Consider the following 19,553-nt stretch of genomic DNA (forward strand, 5'->3'; position numbering starts at 1 on the left):
GAAAAATGCATGCAATTTAATCCTACTAACCGTCTTTGGAAACTGAACCAGGCCGTAGCTCTTTTGCATGATGAGCTACTTTTGTTGATAGAAGAGAAGAGATGCGCTTTCAATGCAATCGTTACTACATGTCTTAAAGTTCTTTACACTCTCTAAAATTCATAAACAAAGGGAAATTTTAGATTTACATATACAAATAAAAAATTCAAAAATTGGGAATAGAAAAAAATCACATAATATTTATAATGATTTTTTTGATTTATTAGATTAATCCTTATAAAATATAAAAGGGAAAAAAATATTGTAAAATTTCAATAATTTTTATTAAGCTTAATATATCATTTTTAAAAGAAAATTATAATAAAATAAAAAAATTAAAATTATTATTGGATGGGTGGATATCCATGGAAAAAATGCAATAAAGGGGACTTGCCATCCTCATGCATTTCTCAAAGTCTAATGATGTGTGTTAAGAATTTGAGGTGTTAATATTTTGAAGTGGTCTTTCGAGAGAAATATGGATATAATTGATGTGTTTCTTTTGTCTTTCTTTTAGGTGGCAAATGAAGTTAGATGTGTTAATTTTTCATCAATTTGTTCTATGTTGCAACTATTACATCAACAATATCCAATAGCATTCAATATAAAAATTTCTCTTCTTCAATTATCCATTGACAGTAGAGCAATAATAGATAGAACAATTAGACAAATGTACAATGAAAGACAACCACGAGACAAGAGACACAAATTTTGTCATTGACCAAGAAAAAACCGTCACTTGCGGGAAACCCTCGCCAATCTTCTTCTATTAGATTGTCTTCAAATGTTCACTAGAGAGAGTACATCATCCAAGAGTCAAAGTCAAACTTTGACTAACCAATATCCAATATCCATGCAGTAAAATCAATATATGAATATCAAAGATGATGGGGAGGAGTCAAATCTAGTTAGCTATCAAATCTTCAAAAATTTAATAGTTGTTGACTACCCTAACTAGTCAAGTCCAAAATAGTCAAATCAAGGTCAAATTTGCTCCAATTTAATTCAGTTAATGCCTAGTCAATGAAACCTCTTTTATTGGTCAACGATTTGTCAAAATAGCTACAAAATGTTTATTCAAACTTAGTCAATGCAGAGAGAAATATTGTTGTCATAGTCTACAATTTTTTGTGGTCAAACCACAAAGTCAACATCAGTCAAACTCCTCAAAATTCCTCGATTTGAGTTTCCTTGTATGTGGCTTGAAAAAGTCCATTTTTTCCACTCAAAAATGAAGTCAAATGATGTCAATTTTAACCTGTTCAATGTTGATCAACTCCCTACAACCAACCTTCAATTTTCTAGCAACTTGGCCAACTAAAAAACAACCACCTGTCCTTCCTATGAGAGAGAGAAATCCTTCCAATCCGATTTGTACAAACCAATAGGAATATGAGAGAGAAGATGTGATGTGAAGTGATGAAGTGCCAAATGAAAATGAAGGTCTCTTGTATTTATATGAATTGATGAGGGTGAAAAGACATGTAATTTGGTCTTCATGAGACTACATGTAGTTGAAGCTCACCTTGACAATTTTCTCATGAGTGGGCTTTAATTCAAAAACACACCTCTCCTTGTCTTATTTGAGTGATCTTTAGGTTGATTTTGGTCCTCTCAGAAAAAGGAATTTAATGCAATAATTATCTTCATAAAATGAGTTATATAATGTGGGATTTTGACCCTAGTTGCATAATTTAATGATCCCTCTCAACTAAGGAGAATTCCACCTATCCATATTTTTCCATCGATCATCATGTACCATCTCTACTTGAACTCAACCATGAAAAATCTCTCTAGTAGTTTCAAAGCATATTTTCCTTGTGAAAGGAAAATCTTACCCATATTTTTCCATATTTCTAATCCTAGGAAATAGTGCATCAACACATGGTGTTTCATCTCAAATTCGGAAGCCAACTTCCTCTTACATTCTACAATGAGAGGATCTACACCTATCATGAATAAGTCATTAACATATAATACCAAAATTATAGGCATACCTTGAATTGTTTTCAAGTATAAGTTTGGATAACCATTGCTCCTTGTGAATCCCAAATTTATCAAGTAATTGTCGATACGAGCATACCAAGCACGAGGGGCTTGCTTCAATCCATATAGAGCTTTCTTTAATTGACATACATGAGTTTTCATATTATGAACTTCAAATCCTAGAGGTTGTCCAACATAAACTTCTTCTTGCAGCAAACCATGTAAGAAAGCGGGCTTCACACCCATTTGATGGAGAATCCGTTCTTGACTTGCAACAAGGGCTACTATTGAATAGATGGTTGTATGTCGAGCAACAGAAGAAAATATATCACTGTAATATTTTCCCTCTTTTTGAGACAATCCATGAGCCATGAACCTTTCCTTGCATTTTTCGATGCTTCCATCAATCCCATGATTGATCTTATAGAGCCACTTGGATGTTACAACAAATCATCCATTTGGTCTCGGCACAATATCCGATATGTCGCTTTTCATAATAGACTCCTATTCTTCGACCAACGTATCCTTCTAGCCTTGATCCTTCATGACTTCTTCAATTGTAGTAGGTTCAACTTGAATCATATTACTCATAGCGACAACATATGCTTGGGACTTGCATGGCTTCTTTCTTTCTCTAAAATTTGCACGAGTAGCATCATGTTTCTCGACATCTTGTAGTGTGTCTTTGAGTCAAATTGGTATTTTCCTTGTAGGGGGGTCACATGGAGGAGGATCCTTGAGATCATCAATGATGTCCTTATCAAATTCAGGCATAGAGGGACCTTACAGAATATCCATATCATCGCTCTTTTCTTTAGGGGGAGGAGGCAAAGGGAGATCCCTTGCTTTTCTAAGGGAATCATCTTGATAGAATGTTACATCCCTGCTAAATATTATAAATGTTTTAGAATATTCACTATATCCAATAAACATACCTTTTCTTCCTGTAGCTTCTATCTTGTTTCTTTTGTCTTCTGGACCTCAAAAAATAACTCAAATCCTAGACACGTAGGCACATCACTAGGTAGAAAAGTCCCTGGACGCATGCATACTATTGTTTTGGGAGTGTCTAGATCCTTCTTGATGCATGCTTATCCATATCAAGGGAGTGTTTGGGTGCTTAATGGTCAACAAATTCAGTGGGACTGAGGGGTTGGTTAACTGAGTGGTTGGGATGGTTCCTAGGAGTCATGTTATTGATGTGGAAGGTCTATATGGTGTGTTTCCATCGGTTCGACTTCATTAAGGTGACTTAGGAGGTCGAATCATATCATAGTAACTTATCGCCATATGTTTACCCTATTTGACCAGTTTCTTAGGTAGATGTGGGAGGAGGGCATTACAAAAGATGACCCCCAAGAGAATACACAAGAATAGGACCACATATATCAGAATGAATGACAGGAAGAATTTCTTCCATATTATATTTGCTATATGGAAATGGTCCCCTTATCTTGTTTCCACTTGCACTCCTAGGACATACTCCATTATGTTGAGCTTTAAATTAGGGGATCGTAAAGACCAACTTCTTTAATTTTGGAAGAACATCATAATGTAGATGGGCCAGCCTTCTGTGCCACAACTTTTTTTCATTGAGTGACATAGGCAGTGGGCTCTCCTTCATTTGATCATTGAATTCTTCCTCTAGATATCGTCCCTGATTCTTCTTGACTGAGATTCCCAACAAGCTCATCAAATTATGGGAAGTTAATGTTTGTTTCCTATAATAGCAATGAAGGTTTCCCACATGGGAGGGAGGCATCTAAGAGTTACAATCATTAATTCCCTATCCGGTATGCTTTCCCCAATTCTTTGTAAATGATATTCAAGATGAGATATCATGATAATATATGATTACCCCATAATACTAGTGATTACCCCATAATACTAGTTGGGTCCCTATAATACTAGTGATTACCCCTTACTATTATAGTTATACCCCTTATTTATAGTGTTGTGCCCCTATTACCCCCTTATTGTTATTTCTGTGCCCCATAGAATCCCTCTATTGTTATTTTTGTGGCTTTATATCATTATTGTTAGGTCGGCTGGATTATATTGTGACTCCTTAGACTCCTATATATAGAAAGGAGGTTTTGTCATTTGAATCATCCAAGAATTGTTCATTTATGTAATGTAAAGGAGGTTGCCACCTCGAAGAGGCTGAATTCTAAGGCGTTGATCTATCTTTTCTATCTTTTCTTGAGCTGGTTTCATAACATTTGGTATCAGAGCTTTGGATTCTAGGGTTTCACTGCTCCAAACAGGTCATCGTGTCATTTTTGTTATAACGTTTTTTATGTGATGTTTCAGAAGTCGCAAAAAAAACCCATTTGAGAAGAAATGGTACTGAACCTTGGATCCAAATTTCAGAGCTTTTTGCACGATATTTTCGGAGATATGATCCGAGGAAGTTGGTCTTTTTGCAGACTCCTGAATTACATTCAAAACAGGTGAGTTGGGGAAAATTGTCATAACTTTCTCTCTGGGAATCAGATTGAAATTTCATAAGAAGGTACAGAAAGAGGATGGACTTTAGTTTCTTGTATATATTTTTCAGAACCAAATATCAAAAATTGTACACGTGGCACTTCATACAACTTTGCTCTTCTGGAAAGGTCTATAATCTGGTCATCTTGGGACATTGTGCATAACTCTGTCTTGGAGAATCCAATTTGGATCAGACTGGTGGCATTGGAAAGAGGACACAGAGAGCTACTACAGGTCACAAATTCAGAACTAGATGATTGGAAAGCATAGAGATACATCAGAGGCAATATCGAGCTCCTACAAAGTGAAAAAAGGTGTGTAGATTTTTTTAAATTTTTTCTTAAGCTTGGTTTGAAAATTTATTTTGAAGGAATTCAAAGGGCATCGTAGAGCATTATTATCGGTAACTGATACCCCGAGGAAAGAAAATGCAAACACCTAGTAAGGAACCTGAAAGCTCTAGCATGACTCATGAAGAAGAGGAAGAAATGCTACATGATATATCAAAATTACAAGAACAAGTGCAACAAATGTCACGCTCACAAAAGTTAACAGATGGTAAGATAAATGGTTTGGAAGCTAAGATAAATGGTGTGGAAGCTAAGATGAATGGCATTGAAGCTAAGATGGACAATTTGAAGATAGATTTGAACACAAATTTGAAGACAGGCATGACATATTTGAAGACAGATTTGACAAATTTTCTACAAGAAATACTTACTAATGGTGAAAAGGTAGTAAAGGAAACTCATGATGAGAACAAAAGAAATGTTAATCATGATTCCATGTGGGCCTTTGAATGTGAACTACATTCAAAGGCCCACATGACTATATCGTGTGCCATGGCTCCGATACCACTGTAGCATAAAAACTTATGTTGTAGCACGAAGAATGATAGCTTGAAGGCTTCAATATAAAAATACAAACAGGTATTTAAAAATAATTTATTAATATATAAAATGTATAAGATGATGAATGCTTACAATGAGGACCCTGCTTTTATACCTCAGCAGGTGACCTTTCATGATTAGGAATGTCTTTTAGACATGCCTTTTCACTTAACTTAATGGCTATTTAACCTAATCAATTTTTGATAATTTAATATTTACATTGATTTATTTGTTATGAATTATATTCATAACATAGCCCCTTCCTTCGGAAGCTTTGTCCTCAAAGCTATATTGCAGTGGATTTTCTTCACTTAGTGTTGTTGTTTCGATCTATATAATTTGGCCATCCTCTCTCAGCATAAAAACTTATGTTGTACCACAAGGACTCATAGCTTGAAGGATTCAATATAAAAATACACATAGGTATTTAAAAATAATTTATTAATATAGAAAATGTATAAGATGATGAATGTTTACAATGAGGACCTTGCTTTTATACCTCAGCGGGTGACCTTTCGTGATTAGGCATGTCTTTTAGACACGCCTTTTCACTTAACTTAATGGCTATTTAACCTAATCAATTTTTGATTATTTAATATTTACATTTATTATTTTGTTATGAATTATATTCATAACATAGCCCCTTCATTCAGAAGCTTTGTCCTCAAAGCTATATTGCTGTGGATTTTCTTCACTTAGTGTCGTTGTTTCAATCTATATAATCTGGCCATCCTCTCTCATGATGTAACTCATTAGTAATATCCCCTTGTATATATATATATATATATATATATATATATATATAAATATATATATATATATATATATATATATATATATATATATATATATTATTAATAACTTTTTTTTTTAAATAATAAAAAGACAACAATATTTTCAATATGCTAAGTCATTACGCTAAGTGATACAATAAGCATTAGCAATAGCATAATGACTTAGCACATTGAAAAGCTTTTAGATTACCCATTGTACAACGATTGTTTTCTATTCTTGATTGACCCAAATTTTATAAAATGAAATTATTTTACCCTAAAAATCATCAAAAAATTATATATAGATTGTTTGAAAATATTATAAATTTCAACATTTTTACAAAATTATCTCCAAACATTTAATAGATTTCATTTAACGGACTAGTGGGATTCACCAAGGTTTCTAAACTTTAACATAAATTTCCATCCTTAAAATTTTCCCTGAAATAAAGATATCACCAATAAATATTAATATGTTTTTTCAAGATATTGATGAAATATATTATTCATAAGACACATGAATGTTTTTGGGGCATTAGTGAACCCAAAATGAAAGATGATAAACTTGTAGTTCCTGTAGCGAGTTCAGAAATCGATGGTATCTAGAGCCAAAATCATTTTTTTAGAACATAGTAGTTCCCTTTACCTGATCAAACAGATTGCCTATCTAGGATAGTGGGTATTTATCGTTAACCGTTATTTGTTTATTTTTCTATAATCAATGCAAATACATAAGATACAATCCTTCTTCCTGACAAAGGGTACATAATATCCCCAATGTGACACACTTGTGTGGATATACTCCTTGTCTCGTAGCTTCTATAGCTGCATTTTAAGCTAAGACGGTCTTGGTATGCTCATGCAATAAGGTGTTGTAGATACTGGTGTGGGTTTTGGGACTAGCTCACTAGTAAATTCTATATATTGAATAGGTGAAAATTACAGGTATCTCTCGAAAATACATCAAAAAATTGTTGTACACTGGGTAAATTCTCTAAAGTTATATAAATTCCTTTTCAAGATAAATATGTCAAGAAAATTTGAAGTGCTAGGGTTTAAAAAAATAAATCAAGAATTGGATGCCGTGGAGGGGCATAAGGGGGGGAGCACTACTCCCTCCTACAGTCAAGCAGTCTCCAACTGTGGCAAGAAACTGTTGGAGGTTGAAAAGGTTTTTGAGGAGGAAGGAATTGGACAACGAAGACACACAGAAGCAGAATAAGACGAGGGAGGAAGACAAAAGAGAGCATGAATTAGAAAACAAAAAACAAAAAAAAAATGGTCCATGTAAGCCTACGGCCGTTATCATACCCATAGTGGTGTTAAGTGATCCAGCACTACAGGTGCATATGGATCACATGACGACTTATGAAGTCATTTATAAATTCATGGGGTTATGACCAATGAAGAAGGCGCTATAGGCAAGGATTAAATATCACAGGAAACATAAAGGGGATATATACCTACACCTTGGATCACAGAGTTTCTTCACTATAGTCTTCACTAACATTGAGGATAAAGACAAGGTGTTTGAAGGAGGACCCTACTTCTATGTAGTTGCAGGCCTCTATATGCAGCCTTAGATGATGAATTTTGTCCCGAAGCATGAGACTTTCACTTCAGTCCCGGTTTGGGTATGACTCTACTCCCTACCTCTAGATTACTGGCAACCATAATCATTATCAACAATAGGAAACAAACTAGGGCGTTTTGTTAAAATACTTGAGGCAACTAGAAGGGGAAAGTACACTTCCTTTGCTCGTATATCTGTTGAAATCAATCTCTCCGGAGCTCTACCAGATGAAGTGATCCTGGAAGTTTTTGATGAAGAATGGGTACAAGAAGTGGATTATGAACATGTTCCTTTCAGATGCCGCAAATACCATGAACATGGGCATCTATTCAGGGATTGCCCTCTCAACAATATAGAGAGCAAAAGTAAAGTTACAACAATGAAAGACAACCCAGGCGAGAAGGAAAAAGAAGAAATTATGGAGGAGACACAAGATATTAACCAACAAAATGAGACTATGATGAGCAAAATGGAACTTGAAATGGACCAAGAAATGACCCCGAGTGAGGTGGAAATGGAGGATCATGAATTGCAGGATATTCTCGAAAGAGAACATCCAGATATGGAAAAAATCCTGAAACAGGGTACCACAGAGGGTATGCATTCATTACCTCAAGAGGAGTTTAATAGAGTGCAACAGTTGTTTCTGTGGAGAACTCAGGCAAGAGGGTTGGGAGCTAAAAGAAACCTCGAGAGACAGACAACGAAGGGGTGAAAACCATGTCAAGACTCGCTCCCAGAAACCCAGGAAGGAAAAGGGGTAGAAAGAAACAAAACAAGTTACTGATAGAATGTGGAAAATTGATGATAGATTCATGTAAGATGAAAGATTTAACCAGTTACTCTTTTACAAATCTTTTTGAATGAAGCTCAAATCTTGAAATATTAGAGGTCTAGGAAGAAAAAGGAAGCAAAGGAATCTTAACAATAGAATGAAAGAAGAAACTCCATATATGATTTTCATCGAGGAAACTAAATGTTCAATTCAAAAAATAAGAGAAATACATAGCAAATGGCTTAATAGTTATGACTTTCTAGAAGTTAGAGTAGACAAAATAGCAGGAGGTATTCTGACACTTTGGAACCCTCAAAGAATAGGCATAGTGGATGTTGAAGCATTTAGGAATTATTTATTAGTTGTTATTCAGCCTTTCGAGATAGGGAAATTTATTTAATCAGAAATGTTTATGGTCCACAAAAGCCTGACGATAAACTCAGACTGCTTACTTCTCTAGAGGATCTAAGACATAGACATTTAGAAATACTTCTGGGAGGGGACTTTAACATGATCAAATTCCTGTCAGAGAAAAAGGTGGGACGAGAACTCTAGGCAGAGACTCTATAGTATTTTAGAGTTTTATAAACAACATAAAGCTAGTTGACACAGATACAATTAATGGCCTCTTTACCTCGAACAACAAAAGAGGAGGAGAGTCTCAAGTAGCCTCAAAGCTAGATAGATTCATTATCTCAAAGGACCTTATGCTCACAGGCCTTGATATGACAGCGAGGACTCTCCCCTTTGGTGGCTCAGGCCATTCGCATAATCAATTGGAGGTGACCGGCACTGGAACCCCAAAAAATATACCTTTTTGGTTTGAAAATATCTGGCTCACCATCCAGACTTTATTAGCAACATTCAAAAATGATGGAAAGAAGATTTGCAGATCCAAGGGATGAAAATGTTTCTATTACACAAAATATTGAAACATATCAAACTCAGGCTCAAAGATTGGAATAAGAATGAGTTTGCCAATATTTTTGAAGCTAAAAAAGTAGTTGAAAGGAAAATGTAGGAAATTAATCAAACCCTAATCATTGATGGCTTTCATGGGGAAAGAAGTGAATAAGCTAACAAGCATGAACAAGAATGGGAGGACTTATGCAAACAATAGGAAATATTTTGGAGACAAAAATCAAGAGTAAAATGGCTAAAAGAAGGGGATAGAAACACAAGGTTTTTCCATAGATCTACAATGGAGCATAGGTCTCACAACAGGATCTCAATGATCAAGGATTCCATAGGCCACCATATCAATACCCACAAAGAAATAGAAGTTGTGTTGGTTCAACATTTTCAAGGCATAGTGAAGGAACCTCTCTTGGATAGATCACAATTTATCAGGGACTTCACAAAGCACACTCATAAGCTAGTAACAAGAGAAGATAATTATAGTCTTAATAGGCCGGTGAATTAAGAGGAGGTCAGTGAAGTCATAAAAAATATGCAGAATGGAAAAGCGCTAGGCTCCTATGGTTTCAATGTAGATTTCTTTAAAGCATGTTGGAGTATTGTCAAGCAAGATATAATGAATGTGGTGGAGGACTCCAGGAATAATAGAACAGTATTAAAGGCTCTCAACACATCCTTCATCTCGTTAATTCCTAAACATGACAATGCTATGACACCAGATAGATTTAGACCTATAGCTTTATGCAATGTGGTGTATAAGATAATTTCCAAAATAATTGGCAACAGACTTAAACCCATTCTTCCTACTCTGGCTTCTGTGGAGCAAATGGGGTATGTGGAGGGCAGACAAATTCTCAATAATATCATTCAGGCTCATGAGGTGGTTCACTCATTATTAAGTAAAAGGCAGGAAAGAATGATTATGCAATTGGACTTAGAAGAGGCTTATGATAAGTTAAATTGGGCCTACATCAGGAAGGTCCTTCTAGCTCATGGATTTGACCACAACTGGGTAAGATGGGTAATGCCCCTGGTGACTACCTCTAGTTTTACTATTCTGGTGAATGGTTCTCCATCAAAGACCTTTAAACCTTAAAGAGCCCTAAGGCATAGAGATCCTCTCTCCCCCTTTTTCTTTATTCTTATGATGGAAGGACTAGGCCGAGCCATCAAGTCTGCTAAAGAAGCAAGTAAGATCAAAGGTCTCAAACTATTCAGGAACGGACAAGCTTTAACCCATCAGCAATTTGTAGTTGATACCATGCCATAGGGCATCCCCACGGTCAAGGAAGCACTAGCTTAAAAAACAAATCCTTCATGACTTTGGTATGGCGGCGGGTACAGAGGTAAGCCTTTCCAAATCAAAGATTTTCTTTTTCAATACTAACATTGCTATTCAGCAAAACATTTCCAGAATTCTAGGCTTTCAAAGAGATATGCTTCCATCCAAATATTTGGGAGTACCGCTCATAAACAAACCTCTGAACAAGACAGTTTGGGAGCCTGTGATTAATAAGCTACTGGACAAGACTCGAAAATGGACAAACAGATCTTTGAACATGGTGGGTAGACTGGTGCTCACAAAAGTTGTCCTTCAATCAGTTCCCATCTTCATGTTTTCAACCCTTCGAGCTCCAAAAGGTGTTATGCAATAATGCAGAAATATCCAAAGAGATTTTCTTTGGGGCAAGGGGGAAGAAAAGAAGAAATGGACCTTGGTAGCCTGGGAAGAGATATGTAAACCTAAAACACAAGGAGTTTTAGGAATGGATGGTCCTGAAGTGATAGACAAAGTTTTGGGTACAAAATTATGGTGGAGATGGATAAAAGATTCAAATGTTTCTTGGGCACAAACTTGGAACCAGAAATATGCAAGCAATTGTCAAGACAATGACCATATAAGAATGTTTGGGATCATAAAAGGCTCCCATATCTAGAACAAATCTTGGGAGAACAAAGACATGGTTCAGAAAAGTAGTTTCTAGGAAATTAGAGCTGGAGACCTTGCTTAGTTTTGGGAGGATAAATGACAACATGAATCTAAGTTGTTAAGAGAAGACTTAGAAGATTTCAAGCATGATACTAACACTAGAGGGTTACTTTGAGTAAACGAATTTTAGGATCAGACAAATAATGGAGGAAAATGGAGAACTTGAAGGGAAATTGATTATAGGGATAACAACCCCTTGAAAGTACAGGCTAATTCTCTAACATCCATTATGGATCAAAGAAAGATCTTGATTTCAACCGATTTCGACCAACTAAGATGGGACAATAACAATGAAGGCACCTTTAACCTTAAAGAGGCAAAACACATAGCCCTTGAGCTTGATTCTACAAAACCGTATGGGGTTTAGAAGAATCTTTGGAAGAAACAAGGATGGATGAAAACAAAATTGTTCATGTGGCTTGTGCATTGTACGAAAACTCTGACTTGGGAGAACATCTGCAAAAGGGGTGTTTCTGGCCCATCCAGATGCCATCTTTCTGATTCAAAAGAGGAAACTATGGAGCCCCTCCTCAACCTCTACATATTTATTTTGACGTTGTGGGATGGGATTGCCTCAATATTCAGACAAGCAGATAGGGAAAGAGGAAGCATAACCAATACGCTAAGAAATTGGAGAAACTTCTCTGATTATGAAATGGTAAACAAAGCTTGGGTTTTAGCTCCCAGCTTCCATATTTGGGACATCTGGAAGGAACGCAACAATATAATTTTCAAAAATAAAAAGAGTTCCTCCTAGAGTATCATGGAACAAATCTTAAAACAACTCAAGGAGACAGTTGGAACATTAATGAAAACACCCCCTAAGAACCTCCCTTCAAATACTAATGTGCAAATATTACTTCAATTGCATATGCCGGGGCTAATTCCTCAGGGAAATAATAGATTGGTAGAGCGACCATTCACTGAAAAAGATTTCTGGCATCCTCCCCATCAGGGATATATGAAATGTAACATTGATGGGGCCTCAAAAGGGAATCCGAGCATGGCTGGTTATGGAGGAGTGATAAGGGATGAGAAGGGCTGTATAAAATACATTTTTCAATGTAACTTGGGAAGAGCCACAAACAATATGGCGGAGCTAATGGCCCTTGACCAATGTTTAGAAATCCTAAAGAATGACAATCTTCAGAACATCATAGTTGAAGCAGACTCAGAGTTGATTATCAATTCGGGCAAGAGAATCTATTGTGGTTCAGATCTAGAAAAAGTTCTGAGACATTGAAGGCTTCTTAAATTCTATCAAAGAATCATCTACACCTTTAGAACATGAGAACCTTAAGGTTCACGCATGTTTGTAGGATGACCAATAAATTGGCGGATATACTTGGCAATAAAGGCGCACTCTGTGCTAAGAGAAACAACAAGTACAGATGGAAAGAGGTTCCCCAGGGTAGAAGTTGGTTTTTAAAAGAGACGCTATCAACATGAAGTGGCTATCCTAGGTAATTTAAAAAACAACGTTCAGTCCTTTGTCAGTTATATTGGCCCAGAATACCTGAGACTTAGGGTTCTAGAGTGGGCGAGGATTTATTGTAACTATCTTTCACCACAGATCAGCTTAGCTTTACTCTGCAGGGAGACGAGGTGGGGAGTTTCCAGTCTAAAGGAACAGTGGAATTCCTACCATAGATATGGTTTTGTTGGCAATGGACGCAGTGATTCACCGGTTTTCAAGTTTTCGGAAAGCCTCAAAACCTGAAGCGGTTTTCTTGAATTGAGCCCGATGCCACTCATTGATTGACACTTGTAACAGGAAAGAAAGAGAATACTGCTTCTATCGGGTGAGTATTCCTCCTGCTTCTCTTCAATCCGATATCCCTCTCAACCGGTGGATCAAAAGGTTGGGAATCAAGGGCCGAGATTCAAGGTGCATGCTGGTGGGTCCAGGGCAGATTCTTGGCTTCCTCAGTAGACCTAAAATCTTCTAGGTATAAGATGTAATTCATCTTTATGTCCACCACTTCGCTTTCTTTACCTCCCTCAAGGTGGTTTTTGGTTCATCGAGTCCCCTCAACTCTGGAAGTGGTTTCCGAGAAAGGAGTCTGATGCCACTCATCACACAACACATGGCTATAGCAGGAGAGAGAATACCGCCCTCATTGCACGGGTATTCTCATGGCTTCTTTTCTGCCCGATATGTATTTCAACCATTGGATCTTGCAATGGCAGATCAAAAGCCCAGGATCACTGAGCATGTTGGGGGGGTCTGGGTTAGATACTTGGTTTCCTTAGTGGGCCCATTTTTTGTATTTTGTGGGCCTTTTCTCCTTTTTAATTACACTGCGATGCAGAAAGGATCATTTAGTTTTTCGCTCACTGGATCTTAGAGATCGGGTTGAGTGGTTTAGTAGTCTCTTGACTCAGGTCGTGAGTAGTTGGCTCTTTTCCCAAGGCACCTAGAAATAGCCATATATCTTGCCTTTTCTACCCTTGGCTTTTTGTATTTTAAATAATTTTTTTATACAAAGAAATTAAAAGAAGGTTCGACTCTTGCTTAAGAAAAAAAAAAATATGCCAGGAAAATTTAGATTAAGAAATAATGATTTATTAAAAAGTATTATAACAGTAGAAGATATATTTTAGAGTAATTTTCCAACATAAATATGTCAAGAAAATTTAGACTCAGAAATAATGATTCTTTCATACTTGGATAATCAAAGTCTATTTTTCTTGAAAAAAGATCTTGTGGTCTATAATTATCATTGAAAAACATATTACGTTTTCAATTACAACGTTGGTCTATTGATTTGAATATCTAAAATCAATAAGAAAAAAAAAACATTAAAAATGGAAAATTTATATTTTTAATCAATTTTTATATAAATTTCACAAATTTCAAATTAAAAATTATTAATCACCTTTTTCTAAGTCATTCAATTTTTTTTAATAAAATATTTGTTTTTATCAAAAGCATGACAAATGGAATATAATTATAAATTATATATTCCATGTAATAATATATTTTAGAACTTGTATAACAAAATACTTTAGAAATTGTTACCAACATAAGGAAAGAAAGATAAAGAGAGATTATTTCCACACCTGAAAACTCAAAGTCCATGTTTCTTGAATGAATTTGTTCGCCTATGATTTCATTAGTGTAACATGGTCCAAAAATATCCTCATCTGCAATTATGATTAGAAAAACATATTATAACATTGAGGAAAAAATTTCTAGATTAATACATGACTATCATAATATAATTATAGGCTTTCTAATTAAGAATTTGAATATTTAAATTCAATTAAAAAAGGGAAATTAAAAAAAAAAAGAAAAAAAAAAAACATTACAATAAATTTGTCTTTGAACTTTTAAATTTTTGTATTATAAATGGTTAATCACGTTTTCTAAATAACTATCAAATTTATAATACAATGAAATTTTCACAAAAATATTACAAATGGAATATTATTACAGATTCTTGATTCCATGTAACTAGGAAATTGGCTATCAATATTGAGGAGGCTGAAACAAAGAAATTAAAATCACATGCAAAGGATCAAAAAAGTAGAGGAAGATAGCATCCAAAAAAATTATATTTTAAAATTATTTTCCAACATAAATACGCCAAAGAAATTTAGGGTCAGAAAGAATGATTCTTTCACCGGAATATTCAGAGTCCATTTTTATTGAAAGAAACAAGTCTTAAAGGAACCTTAACCCAAGACCTATTAAGAATTTGTTAGTGATAACGGGATACAGATTAAACTCCTTTGGCTAAACCTAGTTACATAAGAATTTGGTAAACACTACATATATATTTTTAATAAGGATCTAGGTTTCTACGTTACAGAGGAACCACTAAATAGTGTGTACCAAAAGTTGGTGCATCAAAAATAAGTACAATGAGTATAAATAAGAGTGGATACATTTCTATGTATGGAATTGAATGTTAAAAGATTGTAAATATATAGAGTTGCCCACTGTAAATATGGAACCCCTCCACTCCTCAACCCTACCAATTTGTGGATCTATGGTATGAAACCTCTATTATCTACGGTTGTAGTTAGAACATTACCATACACTATAGTACACTGTAATTTCTCCTATAAATGAATCATGATTATCATAATAAGCAAGGTTAAGGTCTCTACATCCACCGACAAAATTATTTTTTAATATTTTAAAATTATTTTCCACTTTTTAATAAATAAAGAAATTAAATCACTATCCACCAAAAAAATTAAGTAATAATTTAAGAAAAATTAATAAACATTTTGGATAATGATTAAGGCTACAAAATATGTGCAAACCAATAATTTTTAAATATTAATAAAATTTCTATCAAAATAAATTAATTATTTTATAACTAAAAAATAATTCAATTTATTTTTGTATGAATACAAAATTAATCAATTACATTATATTGCATTGTATATGTACGAATAAAATTCCAGTAAATAAAATGAAAATCCAGAAAGAAAAGCGCAATGTACTCTTACTAACCTTCTTTGGGAGGGGAACCAGCCTCTGGCACTTTTGCATGCTTGTTTCGCCCATCTGACATTCACAAATAAATGGAAAATTTAGGTTTATGTTTATACTAAGAAATTCAAAGCTTGTAATTCAGAAATCTCCAAAATTCAAAACTTCTTTCGCCCATCTGACATTTATAATAGTAATTCAGAAATCTCCAAAATTAGTATCGCTTTTATTGGTTTGCTTATAGAAAGTTTGTCATGTAAAATGTTCTGTAGATAATTATTAACTATCAATGGAAAAATTAAATAAAATTAAAAACTGTAATTTATCGATTATATTACATCGCATTGTAAATCTACAAGTCAAAATTCAGTAAATAAAAACGAATATCTGGAGAAAAAATGCATGCAATGTAATCTTACTAACCTTTTTTGGAACCGGAACCAGCCCGTAGCACTAAACAGTTGCAAATTTTAGATTTACATTTATAACTAAAAAATCAAATATTTTGAATTAAAAAATTCTCAATACTTTATGATAACGTCAAATTTCAACCTTATAATATTTATTATATTAAATTTAATATATAATTTTGTAAAATTTATTTATAGTAAAAAAATTAGTAATGTAATAGAAAATTTGAAATATCTCAAGGGTATGGTTCTTTCTAAAGGTTAAAAATCTTTCAATAATGAGACTAATTATGTAGTGTAGGTAATTAGTCGATTATATTATATTGCCTTATAAATTTACAAATAAAATTCCATTAAATAAAATGAATATCTAAAAGAAAAATGCATGCAATTTAATCCTACTAACCGTCTGTGGAAACTGAACCAGGCCGTAGCTCTTTTGCATGATGAGCTACTTTTGTTGATAGAAAAGACGCGCTTTCAATGCAATCGTTACTGCCTGTCTTAAAGTTCTTTCCACTCTCTAAAATTCATAAACAAAGGGAAATTTTAGATTTACATATACAAATAAAAAATTCAAAAATTGGGAATAGAAAAAAATCACATAATATTTATAATGATCTTTTTGATTTATTAGATTAATCCTTATCAAATATAAAAGGAAAAAAATAGTGTAAAATTTCAATAATTTTTTATTAAGCTTAATATATCATTTTTTAAAAGAAAATTATAATAAAAAAATTAAAATTATTATTGGATGGGTGGATATTCATGGAAAAAAAGCAATAAAGGGGACTTGCCATCCTCATGCATTTCTCAAAGTCTAATGATGTGTGTTAAGAGTTTGAGGTGTTAATAGTTTGAAGTGGTCCTTCGAGAGAAATATGGATATAATTGATGTGTTTCTTTTGTATTTCTTTTAGGTGGCAAACGAAGTTAGATGTGTTAATTTTTCATCAATTTGTTCTATGTTGCAACTATTACATCAACAATATCCAATAGCATTCAATACAAAAATTTCTCTTCTTCAATTATCCATTGACAGTAGAGCAATAGTAGATAGAACAATTAGACAAATGTACAATGAAAGACAACCAGGGGACAAGAGCCACAAATTTGGTCATTGACCAAGAAAAAACCCCACTCGCGGGAAACCCTCGGCAATCTTCTTCTATTAGATTGTCTTCAAATGTTCACTAGAGAGAGTACATCATCCAAGAGTCAAAGTCAAACTTTGACTAACCAATATCCAATATCCATGCAGTAAAATCAATATATGAATATCAAAGATGATGGGGAGGAGTCAAATCTAGTTAGCTACCAAATCTTCAAAAATTCAATAGTTGTTGACTACCCTAACTAGTCAAGTCCAAAATAGTCAAATCAAGGTCAAATTTGCTCCAATTTAATTCAGTCAATGCCCAGTCAATGCAACCTCTTTTATTGGTCAACGATTTTTCAAATAGCTACAAAATGTTTATTCAAACTTAGTCAATGCAGAGAGAAATATTGTTGTCATAGTCTACAATTTTTTGTGGTCAAACCACAAAGTCAACATCAGTCACACTACTCAAAATTCCTCGATTTGAGTGTCCTTGAATGTGGCTTGAAAAAATCCATTTTTTCCACTCAAAACTGAATTCAAATGATGTCAATTTTAACCTGTTCAACGTTGGTCAACTCCCTACAACCAGCCTTCAATTTTCCAGCAACTTGGCCAACTAAAAGACAACCACCTGTCCTTCGTATGAGAGAGAGAAATCCTTCTAATCTGATTTGTACAAACCAATAAGAATATTAGAGAGAATATGTGATGTGAGGTGATGAAGTGCCAAATGAAAATGAAGGTCTCTTGTATTTATATGAATTGATGAGGGTGAAAAGACATGTAATTTGGTCTTCATGAGACTACATGTAGTTGAAGCTCACCTGGACAGTTTTCTCATGAGTGGGCTTTAATTCAAAAACACACCTCTCCTTGTATTATTTGAGTGATCTTTAGGTTGATTTTGGTCCTCTCAGAAAAAGGAATTTAATGCAAAAATTATCTTCATAAAATGAGTTATATAATGTGGGATTTTGACCCGAGTTGCATAATTTAATGATCCCTCTCAGCTAAGGAGAATTCCACCTATCCATATTTGTCCATCGATCATCATGTACCATCTCTACTTGAACTAAACCATGAAAAATCTCTCTAGTAGTTTCAAAGAATATTTTCCTTGTGAAAGGAATATTTTACCCATATTTTTCCATATTTCTAATCCTAGGAAATAGTGCATCAACGCATGGTGTTTCATCTCAAATTCGGAAGCCAACTTAATGAGAGGATCTACACCTATCATGAATAAGTCATTAACATATAATACCAAAATTATAGGGATACCTTGAATTGTTTTCAAATATAAGTTTGGATCACCATTGCTCCTTGTGAATCCCAAATTTATCAAGTAATTGTCGAGCTTTCTTTAATTGACATACATGAGTTTTCATATTATGAACTTCAAATCCTAGAGGTTTTCCAACATAAACTTCTTCTTGCAGCAAACCATGTAAGAAAGCAGGCTTCACACCCATTTGATGGAGAATCCGTTCTTGACTTGCGACAAGGGCTACTATTGAACCGATGGTTGTATATCGAGCAACAGAAGAAAATATATCACTGTAATATTTTCCCTCTTTTTGAGACAATCCATGAGCCATGAAACTTTCCTTGCATTTTTCGATGCTTCCATTAACCCCATGCTTGATCTTATAGAGCCACTTGGATGTTACAACAAATCATCCATTTGGTCTCGGCACAATATCCGATATCTCGCTTTTCATAATAGACTCATATTCTTCGACCAATGTATCCTTATAGCCTTGATCCTTCATGACTTCTTCAAATGTAGTAGGTTCAACTTGAATCATATTACTCATAGCAACAACATATGCTTGGGACTTGCATGGCTTCTTTCTTTCTCTAAAATTTCCATGAGTAGCATCATGTTTCTCGAGATCTTGTAGTGTGTCTTTGAGTCAAATTTGTATTTTCCTTGTAGGGGGGTTACATGGAGGAGGATCCATGAGATCATCAATGATGTCCTTATCAAATTCAGGCATAGAGGGACCTTATAGAATATCCATATCATTGCTCTTTTCTTTAGGGGGAGGAGGCAAAGGGAGATCCCTTGCTTTTCTAAGGGAATCATCTTGATAGAATGTTACATCCTTGCTACGTATTATAAATGCTTTAGAGTATTCGTTATATCCAACAAAC

The sequence above is a fragment of the Pinus tabuliformis genome, chromosome 9 (genome assembly GCF_031772625.1).
Source record: "Pinus tabuliformis cultivar Carrire ecotype Pingquan chromosome 9, CPIR1, whole genome shotgun sequence".
Taxonomy (NCBI): domain Eukaryota; kingdom Viridiplantae; phylum Streptophyta; class Pinopsida; order Pinales; family Pinaceae; genus Pinus; species Pinus tabuliformis.